The sequence below is a fragment of the Panthera tigris genome, chromosome B1 (genome assembly GCF_018350195.1).
Source record: "Panthera tigris isolate Pti1 chromosome B1, P.tigris_Pti1_mat1.1, whole genome shotgun sequence".
NCBI lineage: Eukaryota > Metazoa > Chordata > Mammalia > Carnivora > Felidae > Panthera > Panthera tigris.
Window position 1 is genome coordinate 39,356,936 of NC_056663.1, and position 12,257 is coordinate 39,369,192.

Genomic DNA, 12,257 nt, shown 5'->3' on the forward strand with positions numbered 1-12,257 from the left:
GACTGGCATGTCCTTGAGCAGAGCCTTCCTTATTCAGCTTGTTTCTGACTCATAATTCAGGTACCTCCTCCAGGAGGTTTTCCAGGATCTATCATTTGAGAGTTCAAGTATAAAAATGCTTTATATTTGAACAATAGCAAGCAGCTTTCACCAAAGGAAGAGAAATGCTGCTCCTTAACATGTTGTGTTAAAGGAACTGCTGACTTTCCTCCTTGAACAGCGTCCATTGTATATATATATCAAATTTTTACAAAAGTTAAGTCACGTTGAATACTTAAATAAGAACACATGGCAGGGGTACCTAGCTGGCTCAGTCAGTGGAGTGTGTGACTCTTGATCTTGGGATTGTGAGTTGGAGCCCCACGTTGGGTGTAGAGATTAAAAAAAATAAAATCTTAGAAAAAAAAAAAGAACACAAGGCAGCATTAGAAACAGAGGTAACCGCATTAACTACATGACAGGACTGAGTGAATGGTAGAGACAGATGAGTGCCACAAATTTCAAGGAGAAAGTGGTAATTTGAAGTATGCACTTACCCAATATGTAACTTAAACTAGTTTGTTCTGCCTCTAAATTTCCCAAACCCTGCTTCCAGCTGCTGTGCTGCAGCAGAGGGCAGAGGAGGGAGGAAGATGGGGGTTGGGAGCTTGTCTGCCACTCACAGCCACTAGGAAAAGGGGTGGGGAGAACACTGGGCCTAGTGTTTGAAATGACCTTTGTTTGGAAGAACTTTTTTGAAAAGTCTTAAAACATCAGCTTCTATGTTTCAATGTGCTGCCTCTAGAGAAAGAATTCAGGAAAACGGATGCCAAGGGACCCTCCATATGGCCCTAATGTAAAAGACAATCTGCTTCCTTTCTCTTCATTCAACCTCTCTACGAGGATGAGATGATCCACATTATGTCCACAGCACTACCCAATCTGAAAATGCACTTCAAAGCCACTCTCAGTGTGTCTACAGGCCATGCAGAAAGCTGTAGGGCATGGCACTCGGCTCTGTCCACTCACTGTCCACACAGCAGCCCCTATGCTCCATGTGGGCAGGTACCCATATGGTACCAGCAACCTCTGCTTCCCTGAACCCTCATCCCCGCAAAGAACCCTGCCCCACCCACCTCTGCCTGGCTGCCTCATCCACCATGACCAGCACTGACCAGCAGCGTTGTTACTATCAGCCTCACAGTGTTGGCTCTGTACTGAAGGCCTGAACCAGGGAGCTGGACATGAGTGCACAAGGAGGCAGCATGGGACAGAGTCATCTGTGGCCTGGGAGGCACCATCAGCCAGTCATGGGTATTAGAGAAGGCCCAAGGCTAACTGTCATCCATCTGTGGTTCCCAGCATGTCTGCCAGGTTACCGAGCTCAGCTATGAGTCTGTCTGGAGCTGGGTAATAGTACGGTCCTTCCTCCTGATCACTCATCCAAAATACTTATAATTGCCCAATGTCTGGAGGAACCCTTTGCTCTCCTCTTGCTGTCAAGAAGGGCCTCTGATAATTAACAAAGAAATTCTCTACTAACAAAGGGGGCTGAACTGGAAACACCAGAAAAAGAACCAGAACAACTTCACTTTCCCTCTCTTCCAGAACAGAGAGATTAACACATTGTCAAACCTCTGGGCCTGGAAGTGGACACCCTCTTCTCATCTCAAACTCATCAGCACCAGCTCCAGAACACAGAGCACAACGAGATGAAGAGAAATTGGCTTCTGCGAGATAACCAGGCCCCTCCTTCAATGCATCCCATATCTTTACTCCGCGGGGGGGGGGGGGGGGGGACTTGCTCACTAGGCCAGAGCACTCCTGCTCAACAGTGTATGAAATAGTGTATTAAGAGGCAGTGAGGCCATGCAAAAGCAAGGACACATTTCAACACAAAACACTGATTCACCCCAGTGGGGTCTAGCAGTGGGTTTGGGAATGTGCACAACACAGCCATGAGACTATAACCCAAAAACACAGAACACAGAAGTGCACAGGCAAGGACCCTGTTTTGTCCTCTTTCCACAACCCCCCACCCCACAGTGAGCAGCCAGAAGATGGTCATTGATGGTGCACCATGGCTGGGGCCTCCTGCCTCTGGAATACACTTCTTCCATCCACTCCAGAGAAAACCCCACTCAGTCTTCACAACCTGAGTCAAGTGTCACTACCTCTTATGCCTTGCTGCAAACTGAAGTGCCCTCTCTGGGCTCCCATGCACTTTGCCCAGTTCTCCATCTGTCCTGTGCCCGGTGCCTTCTTGTGTCTTTGCCTATATAGACACATACTTGATGACCTCACCACTCTAAGTTCTTGGTGGGCAGGGAATGCATTTTTTTTACACCTTCCGAGATGATCTGGCAGTATACGGTAAGTGGCACACAGAGGTAGGGACATGGTGGGTGATCAAGAAGCATCAGATAAATCAAGGGATGAATCCATGGGAAAACCTTAGGTATATCTCAGACCTGTCACTGTTGGAGAGCACTGCCCAGATTCCTCCTTCTTCCCTCAGGTGGGTCCTGGTTTAGCCCCCACACGTCATCAGAAAGAGTTTCCAACCAACAGATTCCAAAGGACAGGCACAAACCCATCCTTTTAGAAAGATGACAAATATGTAAATAACAAAGAGAGCTGAGAAAAATAAGATACAATTTGGTTTGAAATATTTAATTTATCCATATAAGGAAATGTAGTATTTAGTGGTACACACAAAGTAATGGCCTGGTAAGAAAAATGGGCATCTTTCATGGTAGAGTGAGGGCACTAAATTCTATGCCATGTAATTTCCTACTAAGAATCAGAATATGCAGTTCCGAAAGGCCACATGATTACTCACAATTATTCTTTCTTCTTTTCTTCTTGAATTGTATTATTGATTGATGAAACTCTCAAGTCTCTCATTCAATTCTCTTCTTTTATAGAATAAGTTTGGTGCACAAGGACTCCTCCAAGTTATATACAATCATTCTTTTAGAGGTTACAATGACCTCAGAAAGCTACTGTTTCTACTGGAGATTTAATTTCTCTAATTGACTTACATTTCCCAGAATTGCTGGATTGAAAATGATAAAAGATCTTGTTGCCTAATATGATTTACTCTCATACAGACTTCTTCCCACCATTACAAGAAAATTCTCTTAATGTGGCACTTCCCACAATAGCCCTTCATTAAAAAATACTTTAAAAATTTACACAAAAACTAGTATTATATTCAATGTATAACTTAAAATTTAAATCTAACAGCTCTAAATATTGAAATTGCTTATGAGTTCTACTTAATGAAAACATTCAAATATGGTCAAGAATTTAAAACTAAACATACTCTCGGGCAGCTTTTCTAGATTTTTTCTAGATTCTAAGCTTATACAAGTCAGCTGATACAACTCCATTTTAGCAAATTTCTTTTGAAAAGATAAACAAAATGGACAAACATTTAGCTAGACTACCTAGGAAAGATTTAAGAGACATTACTCAAATTAATAAACAAAAGAGAAGACATTACAACTAATACCACAGAAACACAAAATATCACGAGACTACTGTGAATAATTATATGCCAACAAATTAGATAACTTAGAAGAAATAGATAAATTCCTAGAAACATACAACTTACCAAGAATGAATCATAAAGTAATAGAATATCGGAACAGATCAATAATAAGCAAGGAGACTGAATCAGTAATCAAACATCTCCGACAAATAAAAGCCTCAGGACCAGATGGCTTCATGAGTAAATACTACCAAACATCTAAAGATGAATTAATACCAATCCTTCTCAAACTCTCCCAAAATATTGCAGAGGAAGGAATAGTTCCAAACTCATTTTATAAGTCCAGCATTACTCTAATACTCAAGCCAGACAAGGGCATGACATGAAAAGAAAATTACAGGCCAATATCCCTGATGAACACAGATGCAAAAATTCTCAAATAAAATATTGGAAAACCAGATTCAATACATTAAAAGGATGATACGTAATGAGCAAGTGGGATGCATCCCTGGGATGCAAGGATGGTTCAACACCTGCAAACATGATACACCACATTAACAGAATGAAGGATAAAAATCATCTAATCATTTCAACAGATGCAGAAAAAAACATTAACAAAATTCAACATCATTTCATGATAAAAACTCTGAACAAATTAGGTACAGAAGGAACATACCTCAGCATAATAAAGGCCATATATGACACACCTACAACTAACACTATACTCAACAGTGACAAGTTAAAAGCCTTTCCTCTAAGATCAGGAACAAGACAAATAACAAGACCACTCTTACTCAACATAGTATAGAAATGCTAGCCCTAGCAACTTGTCAAGGGAAAGAAATTAAAGGCATCCAAATCAGAAAGAAAGGAGTAAAATTATCTGTTTGTAGATAACATGATCTTACACATAAAAACACTAACCAAAGGCGTGCCTGGGTGGCTCAGTCAGTTAAACCTCTGACTTCAGCTCAGGTTGTGATCTCATGGTTCATGAGTTCGAGTCCCGCGTTGGGCTCTGTGCTGACAGCTTGGAGCCTGGAGCCTGCTATGGATTCTGTGTCTCTCTCGCTCTCTGCCCCTCCCGCATCTACTTTCTCTCTCTCTCTCACTCTCTCTCTTTCTCACAAATAAGCAAACATTAAAAAAAAAAAAATCCTAACCACGTCACCAAAAAAACTGTTAGAACTAATGAATTCAGTAATGTTTCACAATACAAAATAACATAAAAAGTAGTGAATTACTGACACATGCTACAGTGTGGATGAACCTTGAAAACACCATTGTAAGTTAAGAAGACAGACACAAAAGATCATATATTATAGGATTCCATTATATGAAATATCCAGAATAAGTAAATCCCTATTTTATCAAATGCTTTTTCTGTGTGTATAGAGATGGCCATGCAGTTTAGTGTATTACATTGATTGATTCTTCTATGTTGAGTCAACCCTGCATTCTTGGGATAAATTTCACTTAATCATGGTGTATAATCCTTTTTATATGTTGGATACAGTTTGCTAGTATTTTGTGAGGATTTCGGCACCCTATACTTATAAGGGATATTGGTCTGCAGTTTTCTTCTCTTATGATGTCTTTACTTGTTTAAGGTATCATAGACCTCATAGAATGAGTTGGGAAGTGTTCTCTCTTGTAAATTCTGAAAGTCTGTGAAGCATTGGTATTAATTTGTTCTTTAATGACTGGTAGAAATCAGCAGTGAAGATATCTGGGCCTGGCCTTTTCTTTAGGGAAAGTTTTCTGATTCCTATTTAAATCCATTTACATGTTCTAAGTCTAGTCAGATTTTCTTTCTGAAGAAATACTTAATTTTGACAGCATACAAAACATGGTCCTCCATTCCCTCTCCCCTCCTTGGTGTTGTATTAAAATGACATCTTTACGTACTGTGTCTATCTAATACAGGTAGATGATCCTTCTTTATGCAGTTAACTTTTAAATCAGATAGGAGAAAAGAGTTATAAACAAAAAAATACATTTATACAATACTGTATTGTATTTCCCTATGTAGTTACTTTTACTGGAACTCTTCATTTCTTCACAAGGATTCGAGTTTGTCTAGTGTCCTTTCATTTCAGTCCTAAGGACTCCTTTTCATATTTCTTGTAGGGCAGGTTTGCTAGTGATGAAGTCTCTAGTTCTTGTTTATCTGAGGATGTCTTAATTTCCCCTTCATTTCTGATGAATGGTTCTGCTGAATATAGAATTCTTGGTTGAGTGTTTTTATTCCAGCACTTTGAATATGCCATCCCACTGTCTGGCTTCCATTGTTTCTGACAAGAAATCAGTCATTGCTCTTATTAAGAATTCCTTGGAACCAATTAGTGCTTCACTCTTGCCACTTACAAGATTCTTTCTCTCTTTGTCTTTGTCTTTCAACTGTTTGCTTATGATATATTTACTGTGTGTTTCTTTGAATTTTCCTATTTGGAGTTTTTGAGCTTTTTAAATGTATAGATTCATGTTTTTCATTAAATTTGGGAAGTTTGGGGCCATTATTTCTCCAAATATTTTTTCTGCCTCTTTATCTCTCTCCTCTCCTCTGGGACTCCCACTATGTCTATTTTGGCATGCTTGATGGTATCTTATAAGTCTTCATTCTTTTTTATTTTTGTTTCTCAAACCTAAGCATATCAATTAACCTATCTTAAAGTCCACAGATTCTTTCTTCTGCCTGTTCAAAACATGCTCAGCACCCCTTAGTGAATTTTTCATTTCAGTTATTGTACTTTATCAATTCCAGAATTTCTATTTGGTTCTTCTTTAGAAGTTCTATTTCTATTTGGTAAGACATAGTTCTAATTGGAATGACTTGGTTCTCATAGTTATCATTAGTTCTTTAAACATGGTTTCTTTTAATTCTTTGAACATATTTAATACAGATGTTTTAAAGTCTTTGTCCAGTAAGTCCAACACCTGGGCTTCCTCAGGGACAATTTCTAATAATTGATTTTTTTTCCCTGTGCATGAGCCATACTTTTTGTTTATTTGCATACCTCATAATTTTTTGTTTAAAACTTAACATTTTAAATAATGTAACCCTGGAAATCAGAATCAACTCCTTTCTCAGGGTTTGTTGCTGTTGTTCTCTGTTGTTGTTACTTGTTTAGTGACTTTCCTGAACTAATTCCGTAAAGTCTGCATTCTTTGTTGTGTGTGACCACTTAGTGGTAAGCTAATGACTAGACAGAGATTTCTTTAAATGCCTAGAACCAATAAGTCTCCAAATATTCGCCAATGGATATTGTGTACACGTTGGGGCATGCTATCAACATTCAACTAGGTAGTTGACAGCTTATCTTTGCCTTTATGTGCTTCTTGCACAAAGTCTCAAGGTCCACCAGAGGTGAAAGGTTAGGGCCTGCTCACATCTTTCCTAAGTATGAGCAGAGCCCTAGATGTGTGCATGGCCTTCTAGATTCTCAGGAATGTATTTGAGCTTTTCAAAGCCCCAGTGGAGATCTCACTCCTCAGCCTTACCTTTTACGCTTTTTGGTTAATCTGTTGTTTGCCTAAACTCTTATCTACCACACCTCAGGCAGCCACAAAATACAGACTTCCTATAACTGTGTTTTGGAGGAAAGGCTTTTTTCCACTGGGAGAGCTCTGAATCAGGTCAAATAAAGACAACCTTGTGAATAGAGACTTCCAGAGAATTCCAGACAGGTCAGATCATAACATTTCTCTGGGAATGATGCTTTAAAGGAGCTCCTGTCCCATTGTGGCCCCTGGTGGCTGCCAGGCTGTGGTTCTTGCTGTGCTTGTGAGTTATTGGATTTCAAGGCTACCAAAGAGCCAAGGAGAAGGTGGGAATAAGGCAAATTAAAGCTGCACAAAAATTCAGTCATTTTTCTTGGATAAACATTTTCCAGATTATTGCAAGTTTTGTTTAATTTCTAGAGTTCTTAAAAAGTTGATTCTGACCATTTTTAGCCATTTTCTCATTTTTTTATGAAAAGCATTTGCACAAGTTTTTATTCTACCATTTTTGGTGACATGACCTTTCTTTAACTGTTGAATTATACTTCATTTTATAAACAATATCATTTAATTTTTTTCATAATATATTTTCCTACCATTTTTATTTGAAAAAATTTCAAACCTTCACAAATATAACAATATGTAAGTATCCACATATCTTTCACCTAGGTTTACCAAGTGTTAACATCCTGCCTGCCTTCCTGCCTACCTACCTGCTTTGAACGATTTGAGGGTTAGTTGCAGATATGGTGACAACTTTACCCTTGAAGAGAAGTATCTCCCAAGAACCAGGCCACTCTCCTTTATAACATTATAACAATATAATAATCACACTCAGGAAATTTAACATTATTACAATAATATACTCTATATGCTATGTTCAAATCCCCCAAAGAACAATTTAGAACACCTAATACAGGCACATCTCCAAAAAGAGCAGAATCTGTACCAAGAAGAATCATACTTAGACCCTCTTGCAAATGCCAGGAATGGAATGGCCACAGGCCTGAGATGCTGCCTTAATATGTGAGGTGCTTCCCAGGGTTCAAGATTCCTTATCTTCTTGGGAAGTATTTGCTGTGTTGTTTTTTTGATTTTAGCAAATGATATAGTATCTTAAAATTCCTTAGGGAAAAATTAAAGCAAAGCAACAATTCTGCTCAAATTTAAGAAACAAATCAAAAGAAAACAAACCAGAATAAAACCTTTCTCCCCAATTTTCTTCTGGGATGTCCTGATAAAAATCACATCCTTGAGGGGATGTGTCAAACAAACCTTTTCAAAGAGGCACGAAATGATGACACACACCATAGTAGGGCAGGTCCCTGACAACACACAGGAAAAAAAAAACCCTTTTATGTCACATACTTGCAATGACAGGGAAGTGTCTCATTTCTAGTACTTTGATCTCAGATATAATACCTCTGAGAGATGCCTTTGTATCCTTATGATTGGACAAAGATGAAGTTGCAATGTAGAAAATGTTAACTCATGCCAGTTTTTTTTTTTAATTTCCTAATACACAGCTCCAAGCAAATGTCTACCTAGGCCAGCAAAGTGTGGGCCATGGACTACCCAAATCAACATCACATGTGGGGTTGTTCATTGCCAAGTGTTCAATACCAAGCTTCTTCATCTCAGGCCTACTGACTCAAAATTTCTGAAGCTGGATCTCAGGAATCTTCATTTTAAAAAGCACCCTAGGTTATTCCCAAAGCACATTTCTATTTGAGAAAAATTAAGCTAGGCTTTAATCTGAGATTAACTGCAATTAAGATGGAAAACTCTATGGAAAAAGAATCAGAAATTGAGAAACTGATTTGTACTGTTATCTATGGAAGTAGCTTTTTAAAAGCTGCTAATATTTTGACTACAACCCTTACAAAGGAGTATGTTATACATCATGACACAGTAGACACACACACACACACACACACACACACACACACACACACTTTATAGTGTTCTAAAACAATATTTATCCTTACTTCTTGTAATGCACTTTGATATTTTTACCCTATTCTATTCCAATGTTTTAAAAACACTGGACATAACCCACTAAAGCTTTTTCACAACCCTCTAATGAATCACAAACTGCAGTTTCCAAAACACTGATCTACAGCCATCAATGGAAATGTAAAGCTCAACCAAGTAAGCATAAATCTAGAGACAGAGTACAAACATGGCATGAGTCGAACTAGATTTTTAAAAGATATTCTAAATATATACATACATTTAGCTGCATTTAGAACAGTTTAATCACAATGCTGGTATCCTAATGAAGTAAAATATCATTTAGGCTGATTTCAACTCTTATTATTTTCAGTTGACAATTGTGGGTTTCAGAAGGAAATAAACTGGAGTAAAAATTTGGTGCAATGTTAAGCCTGTGAGTACCAGTAGTTAACGGATGAGGTTCAGATCCTGGCTCTCCCATGTGGTAGGGATGGCAGCCTGAGGAATGACCTCTCCAAGCCTCAGTTTCTTCTTCTATGAAATGCGGCTAATGACAGTATCTGTGTCATAAGGTTGCTGTGAATATTAAATAATTCATGTAAATAATAGTGGTTACTATTATTCAAATATAAGATGCATTTTGCCATCTTAAAAGAATGAAAAATTACATCTAAATAGGGCTTATTATACAAGCTTTCATATAGTTTACTAAGAATACAAATATACTGTGTACCTGGCATTGCCCTTCTCTTGATGAACAAACACTGAATGTTTTCTGACTATGACTCCATGTTAGGTTCCAGAGTTACAAAGAGCCACGTGATATGGTACATATGGTACTACTTACTAAGCAGCTGATAGTCTATAGTTAGGACAAAAGAAAGAAATGTGAATACCCAAATCATATGCCAAGTGCCAAACAGAAGAGATGCTGACAGGGAGTGTAGTCTGAGTTCAGAGAGAGGACTGGTCAGGAAGAGCTCTAGAAGTGGGCACTCAGGGGTGGGGTGGGGATAAAAGGGTAGGGGTCTGAGTGCATAGAAAGGAGGATGGAGAGAATTCCAAGTAGAAGACAATAATGGGAGCCAAGACGAAGGGGCGAACCACACCTCCCAGTTTAGATGGGGACAGTAAGTCATCAAGACAAGGTTAGAAATTAAAGCCAGTTTGGGTAGGAGGCTCGGGCAATAGGTGATTAGGGAGAGTGATCTGGAAGGCGGTGTGGTGGTACTGCCCTGTTAAAGTCAACTCAAGCTGGCTGCGGAGGGTGGGGCATCCTATGGGAGGTTGTCTGATGAAAGCAACACCGGGAGGGGGTAGGACCCACCACATCAACCTTGCAGATATCCCCAGTTAGCACATCAACACAGAAAATCAGAGAACATCAACACAGAAAAATAGGGTTCCAATTAATTTCTCTAGAGTTTCCATAGCACGGCTTTAAAGCACTGATGGACTCAGTCTCTAGCACAAAGTTCTCAGTTATGGATAGATTACTCACTTGGAATTTTCCAAAACTTTAAGTAAACCGTCCCTACCACTGAAATGATTATACTTTTCTTGTTCAGATTCTATTCATTCTTTGCTCACCAAGCAACCTTCTGACCAAGTATTCAGCTTGCCAGGTAATTTGATAGAGAGAAGAACGCCTTAATAATAAGAGTCATTAAGCATTCCAGTCACTAGAAAGGGTATCTCCCATAACAACATCAAAACTGGCCTTCCACTTATCCATCAGATTTATGTCAATTTTGTTATACTAATCAGCAAATTGTCCTTTAATGTGCTCAGAAGGTGACAGACCCAGTTTTGACTGCACTTTACAGTCACCTGGATAACTACTTAAAAATACCTTGGACTGGGACAGCTGGCTGCAATTAAGGCCTCTCCTGGGCAGCCCCTGGGGTGGTCCACCGCTTTCTCAAACAATGACTCTCAATCCTGGCTATGTGTTAGAAGCAACTTGGAAACTTGAAAAAAAAAAAAAAAAAAGATCCATGCCCAGGAATGGATACTTCCAGAGATGTTAAAACCTATCCACTAGGCAGAGGACGTGAATTCTAATAATCCATGCACCTCATTCTGAAGCAGAGATGAAAAGGATACTGAAATACATTGGAGTCGAGAGATTTCTATTTTACTTACATGTCAGATAATCAGTTATTCTACTCTCTTTGATCGCCCTTCCACAGGGGCCTAGCTTTTAAGCTGTTACTGGTTTCAAACTCTGAATTCCATACTGCTTTAGAACAGAGGTCAGCAAACTTTTTCTATAAGGGAGTGGAGAGTAAGAGTTTAGGCTTTGCAAGTCATACTGTTTCTGTCACAACTACTCAACTCCACGGTTATAGCACAAAAACAGACATAAATAATATGTAAACAAAGAAGCATGCCTGCATTGCAATACAACTTTATTTACAGAAACAAGAGATGGACGAAATTTGACCAGTGGACTGCTTTAGAACGTTTGAGTTATTATAATTAGCATTCTGATCTTGTGCCCATTAATACAAAATTAGTAACAAAGTATGAAAATAAATACAAAAAGTGCTCTCAATTTGTAATCTTATCTGTGGACTATCATCCTCTTCCCATTTACCAGAAACTTAAAACAGGGGGCCCTGTTTATATTTAGACCATATGGAGTTCTTCAGACTATTTCTGCTTCTGAGTACTGCTGACCACCCTCCAAGCTTCACTTATGGAGAAACCACCCACCTGATTACTCAAGTGAAGTCTGCAGTCCTCCACAACAAACCAGAAGGGAGTGTGGCTGTACCATTCTGGCCTCCTCACTAGTAGAAAATGCCCAAGATATTTATTAAATACTTGTCCATTTATTTGGGTAGGGAAAAAGTCCATCTGGGATGCTTTCATTTATTCCCCCATACAATTGATCAGTGAAGTACAAAAATACAAGCCTAAGTCTAAAGTTTTGTGTTAGATAATTTCTGTTCAGCTGAATAGGCTTAATCAATGATCCTGTCCTAGCCATCACTCCTGACTTCCCCCTAATCTCTCAATATGCATAATGAATGAAAGTCAACAGGGTGAGACCATTTGCTAAGTGGATGAAACTGGAGCACGGATAGCACTCAGCTGGAGCTCGCTACACACATATGGCATCCCTCATTCCCACTCTGTGACATCAAGTTCCCAGATCAGCAATGCTGAGACGACATCCAGTCATGCAGAATCTCCAGGAAGCCTGTGGCCCCATCCTTACAGCTCAGGGAAGTTTATCTCAATTGTCAAAGTTAATGCCCTGCACAGCGGGGACCAGCATCAGGTGGGGTGGTGTCCCGGGGAAGGAGGGTGCACAGCT

The 12,257-nt window shown here is 39.2% G+C and overlaps 1 protein-coding gene across 8 annotated transcripts in view; it reads right to left on the reverse strand.

Moving 5' to 3' along the window:
- CSGALNACT1 (chondroitin sulfate N-acetylgalactosaminyltransferase 1) overlaps nucleotides 1–12,257 on the reverse strand; it is a 340,488-nt gene that overhangs the window by 17,314 nt on the left and 310,917 nt on the right. The window lies entirely within an intron of this gene.